Source organism: Pseudophryne corroboree, chromosome 1, assembly GCF_028390025.1.
Source record: "Pseudophryne corroboree isolate aPseCor3 chromosome 1, aPseCor3.hap2, whole genome shotgun sequence".
Lineage (NCBI taxonomy): Eukaryota > Metazoa > Chordata > Amphibia > Anura > Myobatrachidae > Pseudophryne > Pseudophryne corroboree.
Genome location: NC_086444.1, coordinates 158,942,998 through 158,960,201, shown reverse-complemented (window position 1 = coordinate 158,960,201; position 17,204 = coordinate 158,942,998). Strand labels below are relative to the sequence as shown.

The 17,204-nt window shown below is 48.3% G+C and overlaps 1 protein-coding gene across 3 annotated transcripts in view; it reads left to right on the top strand.

The window, feature by feature from the left end:
• The window catches only part of POLK (DNA polymerase kappa), a 309,870-nt gene that overhangs the window by 166,775 nt on the left and 125,891 nt on the right, over positions 1 to 17,204 (top strand). The window lies entirely within an intron of this gene.

Sequence of the window (17,204 nt, the reverse complement as noted above, 5' to 3'; positions counted from 1 at the left end):
TGTGTTGCACAGCAGATGCAATATATCTGTGAATTGGTGCCCATACACTTGTGCGATGCCCTACGACGCGACATCGCGGGGCATCGTACCGGCAATTCAAGTGCGATGAAATCGCACCTGAACTGCCAAAGTGATTACCATGCGATCATGCGATAGATCGCATGGTAATCACGTGATGGGCACGTCACCGCAGTGTGGGAGCGGCCTCTGGACGCTCCTGTCGGGTGCCCATCGCACATCGCAGTGCGATATATAGCATGTGTTTTTAAAACCACATGCGATCGCACTGCGATTCGATAAATATTAAGTGCAGCACATAATATCTTGAGATGCGAGATTCGACCAGCGTGCCGAAAGGTACCTAAAATGGGCATACAATCCCCCGATTTCTCTCACAGATCCAGTCGAAATCGAAGACTAGTACCGATAATCTCACAAGTGTATGGGCACCAAAAGAAGTCTTTCACAGATATATTGCTTGTACACACCTGCAGATCAGCAAAAGATATATTGGACAACCAACTGATTGGCCAATATATCTGCCAGTGTGTACCCAGCATAAGGGTACTCGCCTCTGCAACTGTGTGAACAGCTGCACAGCCAACTGTAGACATTGTTGCATGTCAACATGTCATCACGGTTGAACATAGCGACAAGATGAATGTCGTCATTCTAACCGCTGACTAAATATACTGAAACCAGTAAGATGTTGTTTGGAACCTCTTTTCTCTTACGTCCTAGAGGATGCTGGGGTCCATATTAGTACCATTGGGAATAGACGGGTCCACCAGGAGCCATTGGCACTTTAAGAGTTTAAGAGTGTGGGCTGGCTCCTCCCACTATGCCCCTCCTACCAGACTCAGTTTAGAAAATGTGCCTGGAGGAGCCGGTCACAGCTAGGGGAGCTCTACAGAGTTCTCTTGGTAAAGAATATTTTTCTTCCTTTTCAGTTTTTTTATTTTACAGGGAGGCTGTTGGCGGGGGGAGCAGTGTCCGCCCCGCGGGGTCTTGAGCCACTGCTCCCGCTGGCTCCAGAGGGGTCTGATCGTGCCCCAGTCTGTACAGTACTAGTGGGCTGTAGAAGGGAGGGGAGGCTGCATAAAGGCTGTGTCACCTATTAAGGGACACAGTCAGCGCTGGGAAGGGACTCACTTTACCTGAAAAGCGCTGTGTGTGGGTTGGCTCCAATCTCTGTGTCTCTCTGCCATTCTTGGGGGGAAGCTCTGTCTACATAATACCCTGTGTGTTTGTGGGGTGTTTGAGTGTGTGTGACAACATGTCTAGGGACACTGCTTCATATGCTGCAGAGGATTTGTCTTCCCAGGAAGACTCCATTCCATGTAATCAGGATTGCACTGTTTTAGCGCAGATCCCAGCTAGAGAGCCAGAATGGTTAGTCTCTCTGAGGGGGACTATTTCTCAGATTTCTGATAGGGTTGCTAGGACTGAGCATGCCACTCAGGTCCTCCAGTCCTCTATGGTGGTATGGTCTGATTCTGCCTCCTCGGGGTTCCCTGCGGTACATTCTCATAAACGTGCGCTTGCAATTATGCAGGATGACACAGACACCGGCTCTGACGCTGCAGACGGTGATGGGGATGTGTTGAGGGGGACGGCATCACTTTCCAAGGGGGTGTAGTTGATTGTTAGGGATGTTTTACACATTTCGGACACAGCTCCGGAACAGGTGGAGAAGGCCTTCTTTACGGATAATAAGAAGCCCCCCCCCCTCACCTTCCCGGCATCCAAAGAATTGAATGCTGTCTTTCAGAAACCATGGGAAACTCCGTAAAAGAAATTCCAGATTCCCAAGAGGGTCTTGGTGGCTTTTCCCTTCCCAGGGGAAGATAGGAAGAGATGGGAGTCCCCGCCGATAGTCGACGCCTCTGTATCCAGGCTGTCCAAGCAGGTGGTATTACCGGTCCTGGGATCTACCGCGTTAAAGGACCCGGCAGATCGCAAGGTGGATGCTACGCTGAAATCCATTTACACGGCTTCAGGGGCTATATTGCGGCCTACTATAGCCTGTGCTTGGATTGCAAAAGCTATTGCCAGGTGGTCAGTCACTCTGCAGGAGGAATCGACTACGCTGGACAAAGGTGACGTTGATTTATTTTTACGTAATATTCGGGATTTTGCAGGGTTCCTGGTGGATTCCATGAAGGACCTGGGTTCCATGGCTGCGGGGATCTCCTCCACGTCTGTCTCGGCTCGCAGAGGTCTCTGGCTGCGCAACTGGTCAGTGGACGTGGAATCCAGGAAGTGTATGTAGGGCCTACCATACAAGGGTCAGGCTCTCTTTAAGGAGGTGCTGGATGCGTGGATTGCCACGGCTACCGCGGGTAATCTCCTTTTCTCCCCTCAGCTGCATCGGCTACGAAGAAGCCTTTTTCATCTACCACGTCACAGTCCTTTCGGCCCGCGAGGCCTAGAAAGAATAAGCCTCCGAACACCTTCTTCAGAGGTGGTCGTGCCAAAGGAAAGAAACCTGCTCCCGCAGGTTCCCAGGCCCAGAAGCCCGCTTCTGATACCCCTAAGTCCTCCGCATGACGGTGGACAGCTAGGCCTGGGTGTCGTCGGGTCTGGACCCCTGGGTTCTGGATATAGTGTCCAGAGGGTACAGACTGGAGTGTCAAGATCACCCGCCTCACCGTTTCTTCAAGTCAGGCTTGCCAGCCCTGCTGGCAGACAGGACAATTCTTCTGGAGGCCATCAGAATATTGGTGATGTCAGAGGTCATTGTTCCAGTCCCACTTCAGCAGCGAAACAAGGGTTATTATTCGAAACTTTTCGTGGTACCGAAACCGGATGGTTCGGTACGGCTTATTCTAAACTTAAAATCTTTGAATCCTTATCTCAGGGAGTTCAAATTCAAGTTGGAATCTCTGAGAGCTGTCATCTCAGGTCTGTCGGAGGGGGAGTTCCTGGTGTCCCTGGACATCAAGGATGCTTACCTCCACATTCCCATTTGGGCGCCAATTCAAGCATATCTCCGGTTTGCGCTGATGGACGATCACTATCGGTTCCAGGCGCTACCGTTTGGCCTCTCCACAGCACCGAGGATTTTCACCAAGGTGATGGCGGAGATGATGGTTCTCCTTCGCAAACAGGGGGTGAACATAATTCCATATCTGGACGATCTCCTGATCAAGGCGTCGTCCAGGGAGAGGTTGTTGCTTTCCATCGCGCTCACGACGCTGCTCCTCAGGAGGCACGGTTGGATCCTAAACCTTCCAAAGTCTCATCTGGAGCCGACAAGGCGGCTGTCTTTCCTGGGAATAATCCTCGACACGGAAGTGCAGAGGATATTTCTCCCGGTGGAGAAAGCGTTGGTGATTCAAGCAATGGTCCGGGAGGTCCTAAAGCCTGCCCGGGTATCGGTTCATCAATGCATATGCCTTCTGGGGAAGATGGTTGCTGCCTACGAGGCTCTGCAGTACGGCAGGTTTCATGCTCGACCCTTTCAGCTGGACTTATTGGACCAGTGGTCGGGCTCTCACCTTTACATGCACAAGAGGATACGCCTGTCTCCGAAAGCCAGGATTTCACTCCTCTGGTGGCTACAACTTCCACACCTTCTGGAAGGGAGAAGGTTCGGAATTCAAGACTGGATCCTTTTGACCACAAATGCAAGTCTAAGAGGTTGGGGAGCCGTCGCTCTGGGGGAAACCTTTCAGGGACATTGGTCGGATCAAGAGTCGCTTCTCCCAATAAACATCCTGGAACTCAGGGCCGTTTACAACGCCCTTCTGCAAGCAGCACACCTTCTACAGGATCGGGCTGTTCAGGTGCAGTCGGACAATGTGACCACAGTGGCCTACATAAACCGACAAGGCGGAATGAAGAGCAGTGCTGCCATGGCAGAGGTGTCAAAAATCCTCATCTGGGCAGGAAGGCACGTGGTGACGATGTCTGCAATCTTAATTCCGGGCGTAGACAACTGGGAAGCAGACTTCCTCAGCAGACACGATCTCCATCCAGCGGAGTGGGGCCTCCATCCGGAGGTGTTCGAGGAGGTAACCGGTTGGTGGGGGTTCCTCACATAGACATGATGGCCTCCCGCCTCAACAAGAAGCTACGGAGGTACTGTTCCAGGTCAAGAGACCCACAGGCAGTGGACGCACTGGTAACACCGTGGGTGTTCAAGTCAGTGTATGTGTTCCCTCCACTTCCTCTGATACCAAAGGTTCTTCAGCTCGTGAGAAGAACAAAGGTTCTGGCAATCCTCATTGCTCCGGACTGGCCAAGGAGGGCTTGGTACATGGATTTGCTGGATCTTCTGCTGGAAGATCCACGGCCTTTACCTCTTCGGGAGGATCTGCTTCTGCAGGGGCCGTTCGCTTATCAAGACTTACCGCGGCTTCGTTTGACGGCATGGCGGTTGAACGCCAGATCTTAGCTCGGAAGGGTATCCCGAGTGAAGTCATTCCTACTCTGATACAGGCCAGGAAGGGGGTAACGTCTAAGCATTTCCATCGCATTTGGAAAAAATATGTTTCTTGGTGTCAGGCCAAGAAGTTTCCGAAGGTGGAGTTTCAACTTGGACGTTTTCTCCTTTTCCTGCAAGCAGGGGTGGATATGGGACTGAGACTGGGCTCCATAAAGGTCCAGATCTCTGCTTTGTCAATCTTCTTCCAAAATCAATTGGCTGTTCTTCCTGAGGTTCAGACCTTTTTGAAAGGGGTTCTGCACATCCAGCCTCCCTTTGTGGCGCCTACGGCTCCATGGGATCTTGATGTGGTGTTGCAGTTCCTGCAATCTGCTTGGTTTGAGCCTCTACAGGAGGCTGATCTCAAGTTTCTCACGTGGAAGGAGGTCACCTTGTTGACCTTGGCTTCTGCACGTCGCGTGTCGGAGGTGGGGGCTTTATCTTGTAAAAGCCCCTATCTGATCTTCCATGAAGACAGGGCGGAACTTAGGACTCGTCCGCAGTTCCTACCTAAGGTTTTGTCAGCTTTCCACATCAACTAACCTATTGTGGTGCCAGTGGCTACTGACTCCTCAATTGCTTCAAAGGCCTTGGATGTTGTGAGGACTTTGAAGATTTACGTGAAGAGGACGGCTCGTCATAGGAAAAGTGACTCTCTATTTGTCCTCTATGATCCAAAGAAAATTGGGTGTCCTGCTTCTAAGCAGTCGATTTCACGCTGGATCAGGTTCACGATCCAGCATGCTTATTCCACGGCAGGATTGCCGTGTCTGAATTCCGTAAAGGCCCACTCTACTCGTAAAGTGGGCTCTTCCTGGGCGGCTGCCCGGGGTGTCTCGGCGGTGCAACTCTGCCGAGCAGCTACTTGGTCAGGGTCGAACACATTTGCCAAGTTTTACAAGTTCGTTACTTTGGCCTCTGATGACTTCAAGTTTGGTCAAGCAGTGTTTCAGGAGCCTCTGCGCTCTCCCTCCCGTACTGGAAGCTTTGGTACATCCCCATATTACTAATATGGACCCCAGCATCCTCTAGGACGTAAGAGAAAATAGGATTTTGGTTACCTACCGATAAATCCTTTTCTCGTAGTCCGTAGAGGATGCTGGGCGCCCGCCTAGCGCTTCATTTTCCTGCATTGGTTTTCTGGTTCAGTGTTACCTGGTTCCTAGGTAAGTTCTGCGTTATTTACTGTTTCAGCTGTTGCTGACGTTGTTCCGGTATTTTGGCCGGATTTTCATGTTTGTGTGAGCTGGTATGAATCTCGCCACGATCTGTGTAATTCCTTCTCTTGAAGTATGTCGTCTCCTCGGGCACAGTTTCTAGACTGAGTCTGGTAGGAGGGGCATAGAGGGAGGAGCCAGCCCACGCTATTAAACTCTTAAAGTGCCAATGGCTCCTGATGGACCCGTCTATACCCCATGATACTAATATGGACCCCAGCATCCTCTATGGACTACGAGAAAAGGATTTACCGGTAGGTAACCAAAATCCTATTCTTGCTCTTTATGTGCTAATGTTATTCTAGGAATGACTCCATCTAATGAAAAAAAAATGCATTCTACTCTTTCAAAGTGGAAACAAGAAGCAAAAATAGTACTTGCCAGATAAATCCTTTTCTTTGCATCCATAGGGGGCACTGGAGTACTCTTGGGATATGGACTGGGCGTTAGCAGGGATAGGTACATTTAAATATTTAAGTTAGTAGCCCTCATCCCCCTCCATATTCCCAAGATGCCTCAGTGTTTTTTTGCTGAGCCGAACAGGAGTGAAAGTGATGATGAACAATGGAGAATTACACATTATAAGAGAACTAACAACTAGAAAGTTGAAACGACAACCTATAACAATCACCTTAACATTCAGACAAGCAGGTGATAATGTGTTCCATAAGATAAACTGCACTTACCACAAGACACGTGAAACTGCTCTGGGCGGGCGTACATTGCCCCCTATGGATTCAGGGAAAAGGATTTATCTGGTAAGTACCAAAATCCTATTTTCTTTTTCATCCACTAGGATTCACTGGAGTACTCTTGGGACGTATCAAAGTTTTCACCTTGGGCGGGAGAGCTGGTTGGCACCTGTAACACTAGATGGCCAAAGCTAGATGCTGATGCCGCAAAAGTATCAAACTTGTAAAAGCGCACAAATGTGTTCACTGACGACCATGTAGCTGCACGGTAAAGTTGCGTCGTGGAGGCCCCGCAAACCTGCTGCCCATGACGTTCCCACGGAATGCATGGAATATGCTGAAATAGATGCAGGAAGTTGTAGACTAGCATGAAAATAAGCCTGACAAATGGTAAGCTTAATCCATGTAGCCAAGGTCTGTTTGAAAGCTGGCCAACCTACCTTGACTGCATCATCGAGAACAAACAATGTATCTGTTTTACATACTGTTAATGTTCGGGCTACATAAATCCGAAGCACCTGAACCACATCCAAAGTAGCTGGAGTTCCTGAACCTTCTGAAAAAAACAGGAACTATGATTGGTTGATTTATGTGAAAAGAAGTTACTACCTTTGGAAGAAAAGCGGGATTCTTCCGAAGTTCCGCTCTGTCATCATGAAACACTAGATACGGTGATTTGCATGACAACACACCCAATTCAGAAAAACGCCTTGCTGAAACTAAAGCTAGGAGATAAACTGTCTTACAAGTAAGAAACTTAAAATCCACTTGTTGTAAGGGTTCAAAAATTGAAGACTGTAAAAAAATCCAAAACTAGATTCAGGTCCCATGGAGCTGTAGGTGGTATAAATAGAGGTTAAACTCTAAGGACACCTTGCAGGAAAGTTTGCGCTGTTGACAAAAGAGCCAAACGCCGCTGGAAGAAAATTGACAAAGCAGATACCTGCACCTTTAGTGTCTCTAAACTTAGTCCTCCATCTAACCCTGTCTGTAAAAATAGCAAAAGACGTGGTAACTTGAAAGAAGATGTTGGAAATTTCCGAGATTCACCCCAACAAATATAAGCTCGCCAAATCCTGTGATAATGAGCTGCTGTAACTGGCTTCCTAGCATGTAATATGGTTGGTATAACCGACTCTGGAATGCCCTCTCGTCTTAAGAGAGCGGTTTCAACATCCACCCCGTCAAAAGCAGCCGCTCTAAATCGGGGTTTAGAAACAGACCCTGTTGCGGAAGGTCTGGACGTAGCGGAAGCGCCCACGGATCGTCTGCAAGTAGACTGCAGAGATCTGAGAACCAAGCTCTCTGAGGCCAATGAGGCACCACTAGTATGACGGCCATGGACTCTCTTTTGATCCGCTTTAGCAACCAAGGAAGCAGCGGAAATGGTGGAAATAGATACACGAGGCTGTACGGCCACACTATAGTGAGAGCATCCACGGCCACTACCCTTGGATCTCTTGTTTTGGACACATACTAGGGTGTCTGATTTTGGCAAGATGCCATTAGATCCACCTGTGGGTAACCCCACCACTGGACTAACATCTGGAATACTTCTGGATGTAAAGCCCATTCTCCTAGATAAAAATATCCTGACGACTGAGATACAGTAATCTGCTTCCTAGTTGTCTACTCCTGGAATGAACACTGCTGAAAATATCACTTGGTGATGCTCTGCCCACTCGAGCAACTTCTCGCATGGCCATGCGACTTCGAGTCCCTCCTTGTTTGTTGATGTATACAACTGCCGTCGCGTTGTCTGACTGAACTTGAACAGTCTGAGACTGGAGCATGTGAACTGCCTATTGCAGAGCGTTGAAAATTGCTCTGAGTTCCAGGACATTTATTGGCGGTAATCTTTCTCGGTCTAACCATAGACCTTGAAACTGACAATTTAGAACTACTGCTCCCCAACCTCTGAGAATAGCATCCGTCGTCAGAATTATCAAATTTCAGACTCCAAACCTTTTTCCCGCTGTGAGATTTTTGTTTAGAGCCACAGTGAAACTCTGGCCCTTGGAGACAAAAGCACCACTTGATGAATCTGTAGATGAGACCCGGACCACTGTGCGAGAAGATTTAGCTGAAAAGGATGCAAGTAAAGTCTTCCAAACTGGAGTGCTTCAAAAGATGCCACCCTCTTTCCTAACAGTCGAATGCACAAGTGCACCGAGACCATTCGTGGTTTGAGCACTAACTGTACTAAATTACAAATACTTTGTTCTTTCTGTTCTGGCAGGAAAATTCGTTGATCCACCGTATCCAGAATCATTCCTAGGAATTGAATTCTTTGAGACGGAACCAGACTCGATTTCTTGAAGTTGACAATCCAACCGTGCTGAACTAGTACATTGTACGTCAGTAAGGCCTTTTGAAGGAGTATTTGTTGAGACGAAGCCTTGATAAGAAGGTCTTCTAAGTATGGAACTATTATCACTCCCAGGGATCTTTTGTGAATACCCGTGGCGCTGATGAGAGGCCAAAAGTTAGTGCCTGAAATTGATAATGGTTTTGTTGTACTGCAAACCTTAAGTATGCCTGATGCGGTGGCCAAATTGGAATGTGTAAGTATGCATCCTTGAGATCCAGCAAAATGAATTCCTGTGGTTCTAAACCTGCAATCACTGGCCGCAGTGATTCCATCTTGAATCTGTAGTAAGTGACATACTGATTGAGCCCCTCTAGGTTCAGTATCAGTCCGACTGAGCTGCCCGGCTTTGGTACTACAAAAAAATTGTAATAAAACCCTTGACCTTGCAGGTGTACTGGTACCTGAATTAAAACTGCTGAATCTACGAGAGACTGAATAGCGGCCTGCAGAACTGCCTTCTTGTCTCCTGACACAGGCAGACTTGCCTTGAAAAATCACATTGGTGGTAGACTATCAAACTCTATTTTGTAACCCTTGCACACTAAATTGCGGATCCACCCATCTGTGGATGTCTGAAACCACGCCAAGTGAAATGTTTGAAGGCGTGCTCCCAAAACTGAAGATCTGAGATGGGCTGGAAGCCCGTCATGCCACTGGTTTGTCAGCTGGCTTTGTTTCGTGACGATGGTTACTGGTTTGTTGAAAACCACATCCTCTACCACGTCTACTCTGTACAGTTGTTCCTCGAGCACGGCCTCGGAAGGACGGAGGTCTAAAATATCTGAACGCTGGTACAGAGTACTTCCTTTTAGGTACTGGTGTGGGCAACGGTAGGAACACAGATTTTCCTCCAGTAGCCTGAGCAATCCATTTGTCCAATTCAGGACCAAATAACATATTGCCAGTATAAGGCAATGCCTCTATTCTTTGTTTCGACTCAGCCTCTGCCTGCCAAGACCGCAATCAAAGCGATGGGCCGCAATAATAGGGGCTGAAATCCAAGAACTAACTTGGCCAACATCCATAGATGCCGTAGCCAAATACTCAGCCGATTCGCAAATGTGATCGCTTAAAAGTACAAGCTGGTCTGAGGAAAGACCTTTTTGTAGGCCTAACCTGAGCTGTTTTGCCCATGCTACTACAGCCTTGTTAACCCAAACTCCAACTAAAGCAGGTCTAAGCAACACCATTGCTGCTGTATAAATGGACTTTAGCATGGCCTCTAGCTTACGCTCCGGCAGGTCTTTAAGTTTCGTTGCAGCTGGAACTGGAATGGTTAACTTCTTTGAAAGTTTTGAAACTGAAGAATCCACTGGTGGAGAATTTTCCCATTTAGTTGTCATAGACTGTTAGAAAGGGTATTTAGACAGAAATCGGTTTGGCATAAAGGGGGTCATTCCGAGTTGATCGTAGCTGTGCTAAATTTAGCACAGCTAGGATCAGGCACTCAGACATGCGGGGGGACGCCCAGTACAGGGCTAGTCCGCCCCGCATGTCAGTGCGGCCCCCCTCCCCCCGCAGAAATGCGAAAGCATTGCACAGCTCCAGCAGATGGCCGGGAGAACCTCCTCGCTGCCTGGGTCACAGCGGCTGCGTGTGACGTCACGCAGCCACCGTGGCCCGCCCCCCCCCCCCAATGGTCTGGCCACGCCTGCTTTGGCCGGACCGCGCCCCCCTAAACGCCGGCTTTACGCTGCTGTCCAGCCCCCTCCCACCCAGCGACCGCCTCTGCCTGTCAATCAGGCAGAGGCGATTGCTACAATACAACGGCCTTCGGCCACCCAGCATGCGCTGGCGCATGCGCAGATTTGACCCGATTTCTGCGCTGCGATAAACTGCAGCGAGCGATCGGGTCGGAATGACCCACAAAAAGCGTTTATCTGGATTTTGCCATGTTTCCATCAACTGCTAATTAAGAGAATCTGAAAAAGGAAAACACACAGTCGCCCGTTGTCTTTTAGCAAATAAAACCTCGTCTTTTGACAGAGGCTCCTCTTTCTCAGTGAAATCTAGTACTTGGCGTACCGCCCTGATGAGATCATCAATGCTCGGGCTTTCAGTGACCTCACTTTCTGACTCCTGACCCAATTCACCTTCCTTCTCTGCTTCCTAAGATACAAGTTCTGGCATTGAATCGTCAGAGTGTAAAATCGAGGAAACAGGTAAATTATGAGACAAACGATGACTACTCTTAGGATTTGAACTGTTCATGGACTTTTGTAAACCCTGCAAAGTTTTCTAAATATCCTGAGCCCACTCTGGCTGCTCAGACGGCATTGACTGTGGATCAGACTTGGCCGACTCATGGTCTTTCCGTGCAGCGGACAATTCTGACGCCAAATCAGCCATCACACCTGCCGTCATAGCCCAAGGAGGATCAGGGCAGGACACACTGTGCAAGTGGAAGTTCCATCATGTAACACACTACCACAGTTATCGCAGACAAGCTGCTTTTTTGATTTTGAGATTGCTTTTCCAGTCATCATGCACACAGACAGACAGTAATAGTGAAACAGAGGTCCTCACTACTCTGTAAAAAAAATATCTGAAGTGTGTATAAGACCAAGTGCACCGCACCCTTGTACACACAACATTCTGTTAAGTTTGTGCTGCACTGAAAAACCTACTATTACCCCTGCCCCCTCCAGTGGCTGTGTGTTCTAGGACCGACACCAAATTCCTGCAGCAAGAAGCAAGAAGTCAGTATAAAATGGCTTCCACACCATGTGCTTATTTTATTTCATTTTTTTTTAATATATACCCTATAGCTATAACAAATGATTATAATGTCAGCATAGGCTTAAAAGCCTATTTTGCCTTAGACTATGCAGGTCCACATATCTAACAGCAGGAAGCACAGTGTCCATGGCCGCCTCCCCATTATGCTGATGGGTCTGGGGCCGCCAATATCTCCCCCCACTGCTTGTTAACTGTAATAAAGACACATGGTAGTAGGGAGTCTAATGCAGAAGCCAGAAAATGCTAAGCATCGACAGTAACTCTTACTGCAGTAAGTCGCGGTGCTTCCCTGCCGAGTGCAGGAAGCCCCAGCTAGCAGTGAGAGAAGGTCTCCCCCCACATGAATTCGCCGACGGCATAAACACTTACTAAGCGGCGGCAGCTTAGGCTGACTGCTTACAAAGTGCAGCGGCGGGCAGTTGAGGAGAGCAGTGACGGGCGCAGCCCGGCGTTAATTACACTAATCAGCGGAAGCCCGTATATTACATACAGTAACATGCTCCCCCCAGACACGAAGCGACAGCAGCATGAGCTGACAGCTGCTACAGGTAAGACACCGCAAAACGGCCACATAGAGCAATGACAGCGTGAGCTGACTGGCCGCTCCTTACCTTCTGCCGGATATGGAGGCTCTGACGGGGCTTCTCAATAAGCACTGTCCTGCTCCTGCAGCCAATGCTGAAATCAGCTAACGCCGATTAAGGTCTATGGCGGTGCTTCTCTCCAAGTGCCGTCAAGCCTTTTGCTGTTGTAACAGCACACACAGTCCCGGACCCAAGCTTCTTAGTAAGCTGGGAAGGGCTGTGCCTTGAAAAAATAAAAAGTTTTAAAATAAGGTCTGGAGCTGAGTCTAGAACGTGCCTTCCCTGGTAGGCACAAAAAACACTGATGCATCTTGGAAGTATGGAGGGGGAAGAGGGTTACTAATTTAAATATTTAAATGTACCTATCCCTGCTAACGCCCCATCCATATCCCAAGAGTACTCCAATGACCTCTAGTGGATGAAAAAGAAATCACATTTTCTTTTTACACTTTAGACTGTGAGTAGGCCTAAGGGAAAATGGAAAAAAATTACTCACTCAAGTATAGTACATGACATTTGTAGTATTGATATTCAACAAAAATGTTATGCAGTATGTCGTATTAAAGTATTGTATCTTAGTTTTTACATACATGAGGCAGATATATGACGATACTGGATGGAAATTGTATACACAAGAAAACACAGATTTGGGGCAGAAGTAGGGCAGTAGGCCTACAAACAAACAAGTTGGAGACTGAGTGTCTGATTCAGATGCGGCCGTATCTAGTGAGTCTGAGCAAACACGTTTTTGCATGTCACTTAGCTGTTCTGAATCTGACCGATCTCAGGCGTTACTCTCAATCTGGGCGGGATGTACTAAGCTTTGAAAAATGATAATTTCACGGTGATAAAGTACCAGCCAACCAGCTCCTAACTGACATTTTTTTTAAACACAGCCTGCGACATGGTAGTTAGGAGCTGGTTGGCTGCTACTTTATCACAGGGAAATTATAACTTTTCAAGGCTTAGAACATCCCGTCCTCTGTGAGCCGGCGTTTTCCTGGTGTCAACTGGGCGTAATAATACAGCCTCATGGAAGCATTGTGGACGGTTTGCCCTATTCTGTTTCCTGTGTATTCCGAGTGGACACCATTCTCATATGTATCTCTTGCACCTAGTATGGGATGTATGTGACTGATGTAAAAAATGACGGCTGTGCTAGCAGATGGAGAGCTATGGGCGCTGCAGTTGCAGACATCCGTGCACTGTCCGAAGAATGCAGTAGGCGCACAGAATTTCAGCAGAGTTGCATGGGATTCAGAATCAGGCCAAGTGTAAGGAAGAGACCACTAGCAGAGTAGGTGATCCTGGCAGCTTAGTCTGGGTAGTTATGGGTAAGCTGACATCTACCGCACCACAGCTGTCTTTAGTTTGAACAGATTGTTACAGTATGTGTGAATTTACCAAAGACTATGATCATTTCCCTGACAGAATATATTGAATGCTAAGCGGGATATGTATCAAGCCTCCTAAAGAGCGGACAAGTAGAGAGATTCTAGCTAGCATTTATAGAGTGCATTCTATATTATGAGGCTGATTGGTTTCTCTGGGCAAGTTTTCCACTTGTCCACTTCTCCACTCTAGGAGGCTTGATGCATCTTCTGCTATCTTCCTGTTGTATTTTAGTAGTTGACATAGTAATACATATTTTCTCTAACGTCCTAGTGGATGCTGGGGACTCCGTCAGGACCATGGGGAATAGCGGGCTCCGCAGGAGACAGGGCACATCTAAAAAGCTTTTTAGGTCACATGGTGTGTACTGGCTCCTCCCCCCATGACCCTCCTCCAAGCCTCAGTTAGGTTTTTGTGCCCGTCCGAGAAGGGTGCAAACTGGATGGCTCTCTTAAGGAGCTGTTTAGTAAAGTTTTTTTTTAGGTTTCTAATCAGTGATTCCTGCTGGCGACAGGATCACTGCAACGAGGGACTTAGGGGAGAGACTTGCAACTCACCTGCGTGCAGGAGGATTGAAGTTTTAGGCTACTGGACACTGAGCTCCAGAGGGAGTCGGAACACAGGTCAGCCTGGGGTTCGTCCCGGAGCCGCGCCGCCGATCCCCCTTACAGACGCTGAAGAAAGACGGCGGAACGGAGGTCCGGAAACAGGCGGCAGAAGACTTCACAGTCTTCAGAGAGGTAGCGCACAGCACTGCAGCTGTGCGCCATTGTTGCTACACGGCTCACTGACACGGTCACGGAGGGTGCAGGGCGCTGCTGGGGGCGCCCTGGGCAGCAATATAAATACCTATTTGGCAAATAAATACATCACATATAGCCATTAAGGCTATATGTATGTATTTAACCCAGGCCAGTTTTCCTAATAACCGGGAGAAAAGCCCGCCGTAAAAGGGGCGGAGCTTATTCTCCTCAGCACTCAGCGCCATTTTCCTGACCAGCTCCGCTGGTGAGGAAGGCTCCCACTCTCCCCTGCACTACAGAAACAGGGTTAAAGAGAAGGGGGGCATAAATTGGCGATATAATTATATATTAAAAGCCCATATATAGAAACAACACCTTCTAGGGTTGTTATATACATTATGGCGCTTTTGGTGTGTGCTGGCAAACTCTCCCTCTGTCTCCCCAAAGGGCTAGTGGGTCCTGTCCTCTATCAGAGCATTCCCTGTATGTGTGTGCTGTAGGTCGGTACGTGTGTGTCGACATGTATGAGGAAAATGTTGGTGAGGAGACGGAGAAAATTGCCTGTAATGGTGATGTCACTCTCTAGGGAGTCGACACCAGAATGGATGGCTTACTTATGGAATTACGTGATAATGTCAACACGCTGCAAGCCGGTTGACGACATGAGACAGCCGGCGGACAAATTAGTATCGGTCCAGGCGTCTCAGACACCGTCAGGGGCTTGTAAAAACGCCCATTTACCTCAGTCGGTCGACAGACACAGACATGGACACTGACCCCAGTGTCGACGGTGAAGAAACAAACGTATTTTTCCTTTAGGGCCACAAGTTACATGTTAAGGGCAATGAAGGAGGTGTTACGTATTTCTGATACCACAAGTACCACAAATAAGGGTATTTTGTAGGGTGGGAATAAACTACTTGTAGTTTTGCCTGAATCAGATAAATTAAATGAAGTGTGTGATGATACGTGGGGTTCCTCCGACAGAAAGTTATGGGCGGTATACCCTTTTTTCCCGCCAGTAGTAAGGGCGAGTTGGAAAACACACCTTAGGGTGGACAAGGCGCTCACACGCTTATAAAAAACATGGCGTTACCGTTTCCAGATACGGCCGCCCTCAAGGAGCCAGCTGATAGGAAGCTGGAAAATATCATAACAGTATATACACACATACTGGTGTTATACTACGACCAGCAATCGCCTCAGCCTGGATGTGCAGCGCTGAGGGGGCTTGGTCGGATTTCCTGACTGAAAATTTTGATACCCTTGACAGGGACAGGATTTTATTGTCTATAGAGCATTTTAAGGATGCATTTCTATATATGTGTGATGCGCAGAGGCATATTTGCATTCTGGCATCAAGAGTAAATGTGATGTACATATCTGCCAGACGAAGACACGACAGTGGTCAGGTGAGGCAGATTCCAGACGGCATATGGAAGTATTGCCGTATAAAGGGGCGGTCCATTGGACCTGGTGGCCATGGCAACAGCTGAAAAATCCACCTTTTGTTACCCCGAGTCACATATTGGCAGAAAAGGACACAGTCTTTTCAGTCTCAGTCCTTTCGTCCCCATACGGGCAGGCGGGCGAAGGCCAGTCATATCTGCCCAGGGGGAGAGGAAAGGGAAGAAGACTGCAGCAAGCAGCTCATTCCCAGGAACAGAAGCTTCTGCCAAGTCCGCAGCATAACGCTGGGGCCGTACAAGCGGACTCAGGTGCGGTAGGGGGTCATCTCAAGAGTTTCAGCAACACTCGCAAGGGAACTCCGGGATCCTACATGTAATATCCCAGGTGTACATTGGAAATTCGAGACGTCTCCCCCTCACACAATTCACAGGCTGTATTCCCAGCAGGTGATAATCAAAGTACCCTTCTTACAACAAGGAAGGGGGTAGTATTCCACACTATATTGTGGTACTGAAGCCAACCGGCTCGGTGAGATCTGAAATATTTGAACACTTACATACAAGCGTTCAAATCAAGATGGAGTCACTCGGAGCAGTGATAGCGAACCAGGAAGAAGGGGACGATATGATGTCACTGGATATCAGGGACGTTTACCTACAGGTCCAAATTTGCCCTTCTCACCAAGGGTACTTCAGGTTCCTGGTACAGAACTGTCACTATCAGTTCAGACGCTGCCGTTTGGATTGTCCACGGCGCCCCGGGTCTTTACCAAGGTAATGGCCGGAATGAGGATTTTTCTTAAAAGAAACATGGACGCTTTCCTGATAAGGGCAAGGTCCAGAGAACAGTTGGAGGTCGGAGTAGCACTATCTTAAGTAGTTCTACGACAGCACGAGTGGATTCTAAATATTCCAAAATCGTAGCTTTTTCCGACGACACGTCTACTGTTCCTAGGGAAGATTCTGGACACAGTCCAGAAAAACGTGTTTCTCCCAGTGGAGAAAACCAGGGAGTTATCCGAGCTAATCGGGATCCTCCTAAAACCAGGAAAAGTGTCAGTGCATCATTGCACAAGAGTCCTGGTAAAAATGGTGGCTTATTACGAAGCAATTCCATTCGGCAGATTTCCCGCAAGAACTCTTCAGTGGGATCTGCTGGACAAATGGTCCGGATCGCATCCTCAGATGCATCAGCGGATAACCCTATATCCAAGGAAAAGGGTGTCTCTCCTGTGGTGATTACAGAGTGCTCATCTTCTAGAGGGCCGCAGATTCGGCATTCAGGATTGGATGCCGGTGACCACGGAGGCCAGCCTGAGAGGCTGGGGAACAGTCACACAGGGAAAAAAATTTCCAGGGAAGTGTGATTAAGTCTGGAGAATTCTCTCCGCATAAATAAGCTTAGAGCAAATTTATAATGCTCTAAACTTAGCTAGACCTCTGCTTCAAGGTCAGCCGGTATTGATCCAGTGGGATAACATCACGGCAGTCGCCCACGTAAACAGAAGGGCGGCACAAGAAGCAGGAGGGCAGTGAAAACTGCAAGGATTTTTCGCTAGGCGGAAAATCATGTGATAGCACTGTCAGCAGTGTTCTTTCCGGGAGTGGACGACTGGGAAGCAGACTTC